The sequence below is a fragment of the Bos mutus genome, chromosome 18 (genome assembly GCF_027580195.1).
Source record: "Bos mutus isolate GX-2022 chromosome 18, NWIPB_WYAK_1.1, whole genome shotgun sequence".
Taxonomy (NCBI): domain Eukaryota; kingdom Metazoa; phylum Chordata; class Mammalia; order Artiodactyla; family Bovidae; genus Bos; species Bos mutus.
The window spans coordinates 19,011,452-19,022,273 of NC_091634.1; the positions used below are offsets into that span (position 1 = coordinate 19,011,452).

Below are 10,822 nucleotides of genomic sequence, written 5' to 3' on the forward strand. Positions count from 1 at the left end.
CCGGCAACAAACACACAGCTGCTGCTGCTGCTGCTGCTGCTGCTAAGTCGCTGCAGTCGTGTCCGACTCTGTGCGACCCCATAGACGGCAGCCCACCAGGCTCCCCCGTCCCTGGGATTCTCAAGCCAAGAACACTGGAGTGGGTTGCCATTTCCTTCTCCAATGCATGAAAGTGAAAAGTGAAAATGAAGTCACTCAGTCTTGTCCAACTCTTAGTGACCCCATGGACTGCAACCTACTGGGCTCCTCCGTCCATGGGATTTTCCAGGCAAGAGTACTGGCGTGGGTTGCCACTGCCTTCTCCGAAACACACCTGGCAAAGCAGTCTGATTCCACAGTCAGTGTTCTTACCCATTAACACAGATGATGTGCTGTGCTTAGTGGCTTAGTTGTGTCTGACTCTTTGTGACCTCATGGACTGTAGTCTGCCAATCTCTTCTGTCCACGGGAATTCTCCAGGCAAGAATACTGGAGTGGGTTGCCATGCCCTCCTCAATACAGACAATACTGCTTCGCATGTATCTTGGTCTATACATTTCTTTTTAAATATTTATTTATTATTCCTTTATTTGACTGTGCTAAATCTTTAGCTGTGGCATGTGGGATCTAGTTCCCTGACCAGAGATCAAACCCAGGGCCCCTGCATTTGGAATGTGTAGTCTTAGCCACTGAACGAGTGGGGAAGTTCCAGTCTATACATTTCTTTTTTGAACTTTCATCAGGAGGCTGTATTGGTATGATTTCAAAACTTTACTTAAATCATAATTTTGTCATCAAGATAATTCATTCAACACTATCAAAGGAGTCACTGAAATGAATGGAGGAGTCACTGGTCAATAAAAACGATGTCACCACATTCCAATCCTCAGTTACCATAATTCAGAGTTGTTTCATTGAGGGGAACACATGCAACCCCTCACACATTTCCCAACACTCTCTCTTATCCCGCCTCTCTTAAAATCCTTCAAGGCTCCAAAAGCTTTTTCACTAAAACAGTGGTTCTCAATTCTTTTTACCTTGAGATCTCTTTGTACTCTTAAAAATTACTGAGCATCCCAAAGAAGTTTTTATTTGGAATATATCTATCAATAATTTGAGATATTAGAAATTAAAATTGAGACAAATTTATAAATATGTATTAATGTTTTAAAGTAACAATAAGTTTTAACAATAACTTTAAAACAATGTTTTAAAGTAATAATTACAATAACATTTTGCATGAAACTATTTACAAAATAAAACAAAACTGAGTGAGAAGGTGGCATTGTCTTACAGTTTGCAAATCTTTTTTATGTTGGGTTTAACAGAAGGCAGCTGAATTGTCATATCTACTCCTGCATTCAGTCTGCTGTGATATGTTATCTTGGTTGAAATAGAAGACAATATGTCCTCAGAGCGATATGTAGATGGAAAACAGAGGAGTATTTTAATAGCCTTTTCCAGAAAATTGTGGATATTCTTCTTTTATCCTATACCTAGAACCCCCACCAAGGTTCTAAGGCAGATTCTTAACCACTGGACCACCAGGGAAGTCCCACAAAGTTTTTAAATACTGGAAAACTGTCGAGCTCATGGTGGTGGATACAACTTTTCTAAAACTTGTGTTTTGGTTTGGAAATCCACATTTTATCATTGGCAACAAATACTGTCAGTTGGTTTCCTTGAAGTGATAGGTTCACTTTATTCATTTTTAAGAAGATGTCTATTAAATGTGAATAAGCATGTTTGCCTGTCGGTTATCTTTTCAAGTGGAAATGGTGTTCTGTGAAAACCGTTGCCTTGTCACCCGATAAACAATCACACAAGTACTTTTTCTTAAAACAACCACTGAACCTTGATACTTGGCAGAAGGGCTCTTTGCCTACTTCCCATTTCCTCACACAAAATATTAAAGTACTTGTGTTAAGATTTAATAAAATTAATAATGCTTACTGCTCCATAAGCAAATTCTTAAGGGAAACTGGCTTTTTCTCTGTGAAAGAGTAGAAAGTGAAGTTGCCCAGTTGTGTCCGACTCTCTGCGACCTCATGGACTGTAGCCCACTAGGCTCCTCTGTCCATGGGATTTTCCAGGCAAGAATACTGGAGTGGGTCACCATTTCCTTCTCCAAGGAAACTTCTGGACCCAGGGATCAAACTCAGGTCTCCTGTATTGCAGGCAGATCCTTTACCATCTGGAGAAGGAAATGGCAACCCATTCCAGTATTCTTGCCTGGAGAATTCCACATACAGAGGAGCCTTTGCTATAGTCCATGGGGTAACAAAGAGTCAGACATGACTGAGTAAGTAAAACAAACAAACATCTTTACTATCTGAGCCACCAGGGAATTCTGAAAGTGTAGTAGTGAAGAATAAATATAATGATAACTACGGCCCTGTGGCCCCACTGCCTTGAATTTACCCACATCTATGCTGATGTGTTGTAGCCCATCGATGACAATGTGAGCACAGTGAAAAAGTGACATACAGTAAAATCATGAAAGTAGAGTTGACCACCTAGAGAGTCTTAGGGACCCCTAGGGTTCCAGGAACCATATTTTGAGAACTGGTGCCTTACGGTATTTGAAAAGGCCGAACTAACTGTCCAAAAAATGCATAATCCAAACAATATAATATGTTGAGTTTTTAAAAAGTCATGTGTCCAGGGGCTTCCTTGGAAGTCCACTGGCTAAGAGTCCATGCTCCCAATGCAGAAGACCTAGGTTCAATCCCTGGTCAGGGAAACAGATCCCACATGTGACAACTAAGAGTTTGCATGCTGCTAGTAAAGATGTCCCTTGCCATGATGACATAGAACAACAGACTGGTTCCAAATAGGAAAAGGAGTACGTCAAGGCTGTATATTGTCACCCTGTTTATTTAACTTATATGCAGAGTACATCATGAGAAACGCTAGGCTGGAAGAAGCACAAGCTGGAATCAAGATGCCAAGAGAAATATCAATAACCTCAGATGTGCAGATGACACCACCCTTATGGCAGAAAGTGAAGAGGAACTAAAAAGCCTCTTGATGAAAGTGAAAGAGGAGAGGGAAAAAGTTGGCTTAAAGCTCAACATTCAGAAAACTAAGATCATGGCATCTGGTCCCATCACTTCATGGGAAATAGATGGGGAAACAGTGGAAACAGTGTCAGACTTTATTTTTCTGGGCTCCAAAATCACTGCAGATGGTGACTGCAGCCATGAAATTAAAAGACGCTTACTCCTTGGAAGGAAAGTTATGACCAACCTAGATAGCATATTCAAAAGCAGAGACATTACTTTGCCAACAGAGGTTCGTCTAGTCAAGGCTATGGTTTTTCCTGTGGTCATGTATGGATGTGAGAGTTGGACTGTGAAGAAGGCTGAGCGCCAAAGAATTGATGCTTTTGAACTGTGGTGTTGGAGAAGACTCTTGAGAGTCCCTTGGACTGCAAGGAGATCCAACCAGTCCATTCTGAAGGAGATCAGCCCTGGGATTTCTTTGGAAGGAATGATGCTAAAACTGAAACTCCAGTACTATGGCCTCCTCATGTGAAGAGTTGACTTATTGGAAAAGACTCTGATGCTGGGAGGGATTAGGGGCAAGAGCAGAAGGGGATGACAGAGAATGAGATGGCTGGATGGCATCACTGACTCGATGGATGTGAGTCTGAGTGAACTCTGGGAGTTGGTGATGGACAGGGAGGCCTGGCATGCTGCAATTCATGGGGTCGCAAAGAGTCGGACACGACTGAGTGACTGAACTGATCTGATCTGATCTGATCTGCCACAATGAAGATCAAAGATCCAGCATGCTGAAACTAACACCTGGCACAGCCAAATACATATATTTAAAAAAAAAGTCACGTGTCCACAAATGCCTATTACAGTCCAAGCACCATTAGGTAGACAGACATATAAGGCTGCCCACCTGCCCGGGCCTAATGCTCTTTGAGAAGGTGGACAAGAGACAAAATGATTTCAGACTGTGAAAAGGCTATAAGGAAACAGGCAAGATGAGGTATGGGATGCTGACCCAGAGGAACCTGTACAGAGCATGGTGAGAGGAGGCCTTCCAAAGAGGTGATACACTTATTGACTGCCAAGAGAGGAGAAAGAGCCATTTCTGCAAAAGGCCCAGGAAATAGCATTCCAAGTGCAGGGCACAGCAAGTAGAAAGGCCCCATGCAGAAATAGCACAACATTTTTAAAAGAAAAGAAGGAGGGTTGGGCTCAACCCTGGGCTTAAATCTCTTTTCTGGCTTTGCTCACTGTCCAGGAGTGAGGATGTCTTCAAAGTTACCTGCTGCAGGCAAGGCTGTGTGTGCTTAGTCACTCAGGCGTGTCTGACTCTTTGTGACCCCATGGGCTGTGTAGCCCGCCAGGCTCCTCCATCCATGGAATTCTCCAGTCAAGAATACTGGAGTGGGTATTGGCACAAAAACAAATATAGACCGATGGAACAAGATAGAAAGCCCAGAAATAAACCCATGCACTTACGGTACCTTATTTGTGACAAAGGAGGCAAGAATATTCAATGGGGCAAAGACAGCCTCTTCAATAAATGGTGCTGGAAAAAACTGGACTGCTACATGTAAAAGAATTAAATTAGAACACTTCCTTACACCATAGGCAAAAATATACTCAAAATGGATTAAAGTCATAAATGTAAGACCAGAAACTATAAAACTCTTACAGGAAAACATAGGCAGAACACTCCGATGACATAAATCAAAGCACGATCCTCTATGACCCACCTCCTAGAGTAATAGAAATACAAACAAAAGTAAACAAGTGGGACCTGATTAAACTTAAAAGCTTTTGCACAGCAAAGGAAACTATAAGCCAGGTAAAAAGACAACCCTCAGAATGGGAGAAAATAATAGCAAATGAAACAACTGACAAAGGATTACTTTCCAAAATATACAAGCAGCTCATATAACTCAATACCAGAAAAACAAACAAAAAGTAGGAAAAAAATGGTACTGAATCAAAAAAGAAGGAAAAAGACTTAAATAGACATTTCACCAAAGAAGATATACAGATGGCTGACAAGCACATGAAAAAATGCTCAACATCACTCATTATTAGAGAAATGCAAGTAAAAACTACAATGAGGTATCACCTCACACCAGTCAGAATGGCCATCATCAAAAATAAATGCTGGAGAGGGTGTGGAGAAAAGGAAACACTCTTGCACTGTAGGTGGGAATGTAATTGATACAGCCACTATGTAAGACAGTATGGAGATTCCTTAAAAAACTAGGAATTAAACCACCATATGACCCAGCAATCCCACTCCTAGGCATATACCCTGAGGAAACCAAAACTGAAAAAGACACATGTATCCCATTGTTCACTGCAGCACTATTTACAATAGCTACAACATGGAAGCAACCTAGATATCCATCAACAGATGAATGGATGAAGAAGTTGTGGTAAGTATACACAATGGAATATTCAGTTCAGTTCAGTTCAGTTCAGTCGCTCAGTTGTGTCTGACTCTTTGCAACCCCATGAGTTGCAGCATGACAGGCCTCCCTGTCCATCACCAACTCCCAGAGCTCACTCAAACTCATGTCCATCGAGTCGGTGATGCCATCCAGCCATCTCATCCTCTGTCGTCCCCTTCTCCTCTTGCCCCCAATCCCTCCCAGCATCAGAGTCTTTTCCAATGAGTCAACTCTTCGCAGGAGGTGGCCAAAGTACTGGAGTTTCAGTTTTAGCATCATTCCTTCCAAAGAAATCCCAGGGCTGATCTCCTTCAGAATGGACTGGTTGGATCTCCTTGCAGTCCAAGGGACGCTCAAGAGCCTTCTCCAACAACACAGTTCAAAAGCATCAATTCTTTGGTGCTCAGCTTTCTTCACAGTCCAACTCTCACATCCATACATGACCACTGGAAAAACCACAGCCTTGACTAGAGGAACCTTTGTTGGCAAAGTAATATCTCTGCTTTTGAATATGCTATCTAGGTTGGTCATAACTTTCCTTCCAAGGAGTAAATGTCTTTTAGTTTCATGGCTGCAATCACCATCTGCAGTGATTTTGGAGCCCAGAAAAATAAAGTCTGACACTGTTTCCACTGTTTCCCCATCTATTTCCCATGAAGTGATGGGACCAGATGCCATGATCTTAGTTTTCTGAATGTTGAGCTTTAAGCCAACTTTTTCACTCTTCTCTTTGACTTTCATCAAGAGGCTTTTTAGTTCCTCTTCACTTTCTGCCATAAGAGTGGTGTCATCTGCATATCTGAGGTTATTGATATTTCTCCCAGCAATCTTGATTCCAGCTGTGCTTCTTCCAGCCTAGCGTTTCTCATGATGTACTCTGCATATAAGTTAAATAAGCAGGGTAACAATATACAGCCTTGACGTATTCCTTTTCCTATTTGGAACCAGTCTGTTGTTCCATGTCCAGTTCTAACTGTTGCTTTCTGACCCTGCATACAGGCTTCTCAAGAGGCAGGTCAGGTGGTCTGGTATTCCCATCTCTTTCAGAATTTTCCACAGTTTCTTGTGATCCACACAGTCAAAGGCTGTGGCATAGTCAATAAAGCAGAAATAGATGTTTTTCTGGAACTCTCTTGCTTTTTTGATGATCCAGAGGATGTTGGCAATTTGATCTCTGGTTCCTCTGCCTTTTCTAAAATCAGCTTGAACATCTGGAAGTTCACAGTTCACGTATTGCTGAAGCCTGGCTTGGAGAATTTTGAGCATTACTTTACTAGTGTGTGAGATGAGTGCAATTGTGTGGTAGTTTGAGCATTCTTTGGCATTGCCTTTCTTTACTCAGGCATAAAAAGGAATGCATTTGAGTCAGTTCTAATGAGGTGGATGAACCTAGAGCCTATTATACAGAATGAAGTAAGTCAAAAAGAGAAAGATAAATATCATATGCTAATGCATATATATGGAATCTAGAAAAATGGTACTGAAGAATTTATTTACAGAGCAGCAATGGAGAAACAGACATAGAGAATAGACTTATGGACATGGGGAGGGGGGAGGCAGGGTGAGATGTATGGAGAGAGTAACATGGAAACTTACATTACCATATGTAAAATAGATAGTCAATGGGAATTTGCTGTATGTCTCAGGAAACTCAAACAGGGGCTCTGTATCAACCTAGAGGGGTGAGATGGGAGGGAGGTTCAAAAGGGAGGGGATATATGTATACCTATGGCTGATTCATGTTGAGGTTAGACAGAAAACAACAAAATTCTGTAAAGCAATTATCCTTCAATTTAAAAAAAGTTAAAAATGTAAAAAAAAAAAAGAATACTGGATTGGGTTGCCATGCCCTTCTCCAGGGGATCTTCCCAACCCAAGGATCAAACCCAGGACTCCTGCATTGGGGGTACATTCTTTACCATCTGAGCCACCAGGTAAGCCAACACAAAGGGATAATGGCTCACAGATGCTTTTCTCCATCTGACCTTCCCTAAGACCCAGATTCACACTCCCAACCAAGGACTCCCCTTATCTATCTAACAGGCAAATGGTCAAAACTGACTCCGAATACCTCAGGCTAGCAGTAAAGACGTGCCAGAAAAAAAATGACTCAAGCCCTATAACCAATAAAGTCTTCTTCTCCAATTGGGTTAGGAGGATTCTCCTATCAGAAATGCAAAGCCTCAAAGTATTCCTACAAGTTTTCCTTTGCAACACCAAACAAAACCAAACAAGCGGCAAAGGGCAAGAACTGACCCGCAACAAAGAGGGAAACACACACAGACACACACACACACACACACAACTCAGAACCATGGGAGAAGGCGAGAAAGGTGCAGCTTCTGGAGCAGGTGATCTGCGTACAGACGCTGATGCCATAAACTGCGATTTCTGCGACTCTTCGGGACTGTCCTGAAGCATGTAACAGGAAAATTGTTGAGGTTGACGTGAGAATTCCTGGATAACTTGTTCTTTTCTTTCCAAGGCCTCATTGACCCCTCCAGAGACTCCGATGCAATTGCTCGGGGTCAGAACCCACAATCATCTACTTGTGCAGCTCCGGGCCTTAGGATTCAGCCTCACAGAAGGCACCTCGGAGAAGCTGGCTCTAAACTTGGCACAGGGAGTCCCATTTGAGGCTCCCTCCCTGGAAATTTCATACTTTCATCACCCCGAGAGTCGCTCTGGCAGGGTTCAATCCTCCTTTCTCCCCGGCGACTTTGGGCCTCCCTTGACCTCATCGAACCCGTCTTTCAGTTTGGGGAAAGATGATCCGGATTGTGTGGCTAGAGAGAGAGGAGTAAGTCGGGAGAGCTGTGTGAGGGGCGCCCAGCACCGAGAAATCGATGGAGGAGCGCGAGGGCTGGGCCTCGCCACGCAGCCGCCGCGGAACCTGTGCAGGTCTCCAACCCCAGAGTGTTCCCATGGCTAAATGGAAGTCCTGCGCCGCCTCCAGCTAACGTCCCATCGGCACCGAAGCCCCAGTCAGTGATCCCACGCCACTCAAGAAACTCTAGGGACTCCGAGCAGGGCCAGCGCCCCACCGCGCCACGGGCAGGGGCTGACTAAAATGGCTTATTAAGCTCTCTTTCCCCTGATGCTAGGAAAGATTGAAGGCAGTAGAAGAGGGAGACGGGATGAGAGGGTTAGCGTTAGGGTTAGGGTGCATGGCATCACCGACTCCACGGACCTGAGTTTGAGCAAACTCCCGGAGATAATGAAGTCCAGGGAAGCCTGGCGTGCAGCCACCCACCGGGTCGCAAAGGGTCAGACACGACAGAGACTGAACTGCAACAAAGCCTCATGTCATACCCCCAAAGCGAGGAGGAACAGGGTAGAGGCGCAGCAAAATTGGGTTAGTTGGGCAAAAAGAGAGCCGGGACGCTCGGTTGAGGCACCGCTGGGATTCGAACCCAGGATCTCCTGTTTACTAGACAGGCGCTTTAACCAACTAAGCCACGGCGCCACCCGCGTTTCAGCTTTGCAAATCTGTTCCCCATCTGTTGCCTAGATAGGCTGCGCGCATGCGCACAAACTGTGTTGGTGGGTGACGCATGCGCGGTGTAAGGTCTCTGTCACAGGCAACTTAGACCAGGGGCACTCTGAAACCGGAAGCTCGGACAGTGAGCTGAGGGGCCGGTGATCTCAGTGTTGTGGTATCTGCTCTCCGACGTGGAGCCAGGATGGCCCGTCTTTAGGGGATGCTCGCGCAAGGTCCGGTCTCCGGCCCTCCATAACTGGTGCAGGGAAGCCCCACGCTGTCCGGCAAGGCCGAGCCCCTCCCGCGCCAGAGATCCCGGCCCCGCGAGCGCTGCCTGGCCGCCGGCTGCCCCCGCGCTGGGTCTCGGCTCACACCCGGCGGTGGTCCCACGGTGACCACGCGTCGGACCCATAGCACTGGCGCCCTCAGCCTGGGAAGCCGATTGCCCTCCTCGGCCGCACGCTAGCCACCGTGATCTCGGGCGCCGCCGGTTCTGGGGGCTCATTCGCCCGTCGGTCAACACCAGACCTCTAGGTTCCACTGGGCCTCTTCCGCGGGTCCTGAGCACAGAAAGAATCCGGGGCACCGAGGGGACCCTGAATAAGCACTGAAGGATCCAGAGCTTCAAGGGGCCTAGGCTGCCGCCCTTGGAGCATCAACACCATACGTGGGAGGATTCTGCTCCCAGAGAAAAGCAGAGCCCTACCGACCAAGGCTTCTTCTTTACGCCTTCTGGGGCTCCTCACTCAGACACATCAGCCCCTTCGTCGCAAGACTTTTCAGAGGCCTTTTGAGCAGCAACAAACCCGAAACCTGCTAATTCATTGACCTAGAGATTTCTCCAGTGGGAGCGTTTCATCCACAGGAGGAATGTCAGTCTCTGCAGACCTATGTACACAAGAAGGTTCGTTCCAGCAATGTTTGTAAAAGTCAAAAAGGAGAAGCAACCTAAGTGTCCATCCCTGGGGACAGTGTTGATACATGCAGGCTGTCCATCCTCCTCCGCAGTGAGGAAAAATCTCTGCGTGTCTTCGTGTGAGGGAGAAGGGATACGACTTCTCTTCCAATACTGGGAGGCCATTCAGTGGAGTTTTGCCGTGTACCATCCATCATCATTGTAAATTAATGGATAAATACTGAACAGTCTGCTGAAGCTGGGCAGTCACCCCTGTTGTGACGAAGGAGGGCAGCACCAAGCACAGGGCCTGCTTAGGCAATGACTACCGGGTTAGGGTGCTCTTGGACAGAATTCTAGGATGCCAGTCAATTAACATTAAGTAAATCAGTCCTGCGCCTAAGTTTTTAAGAGGGACCAAGGGGCATACTAATGATATTTGATGGAAATCCTGTGCTGTGCTGAGTCGCTCAGTTGTATGGGACTCTGCGACCCCATGGGGGTAGTCGATATGTCGCCTGCCAGGCTCCTCTGTCCATGGGATTCTCCAGGCCAGAACTCTGGAGACGGTTGCCATGCCCTCCCCCAGGGGATCTTCCCAACCCAGGGATCAAACCCAGGTCTCCTGCAGGAGGATGCTTTACCATCTGAGCCACCAGGGAAACCTGATGGGACTCCTGTAAGCCATACCAAATGGAAAAGGGAGCCCTTCTTGTTTACCTGAAACCTTCACTCTTTGTGCAGTAATTGATTTACATTGTATTCGATGCTGTGGAAGCAGGAAGGAGGCTGTACACATGCTTGGGCATTCTGGAAATTGAGGACACTGGGGTGGAAAACAAGCAGCATTCTGTGATGGAAATGCCCTCACCTACCTGCCTAACGAGATCTTCCTCAGCTCTAGGCAGGTGACCATCTGGGTGCATCAGCCAGGGAGGCACCCATAGGGCCACAGTACAGTCCCTTCCACAGAGGGGGGCTACACAGCTTCCTCTTCATTCCACAGACTCTTCCTCAGGGGTTGCTGGTGCCA

The 10,822-nt window shown here is 45.9% G+C and overlaps 1 non-coding gene across 1 annotated transcript; it reads right to left on the minus strand.

The window, feature by feature from the left end:
• Positions 1-8,805: 8,805 nt before the first annotated feature.
• TRNAT-AGU (transfer RNA threonine (anticodon AGU)) lies at positions 8,806-8,879 on the minus strand. Its single transcript has one exon. It is a non-coding gene; the product is annotated as a tRNA-Thr (tRNA).
• Positions 8,880-10,822: the final 1,943 nt, after the last annotated feature.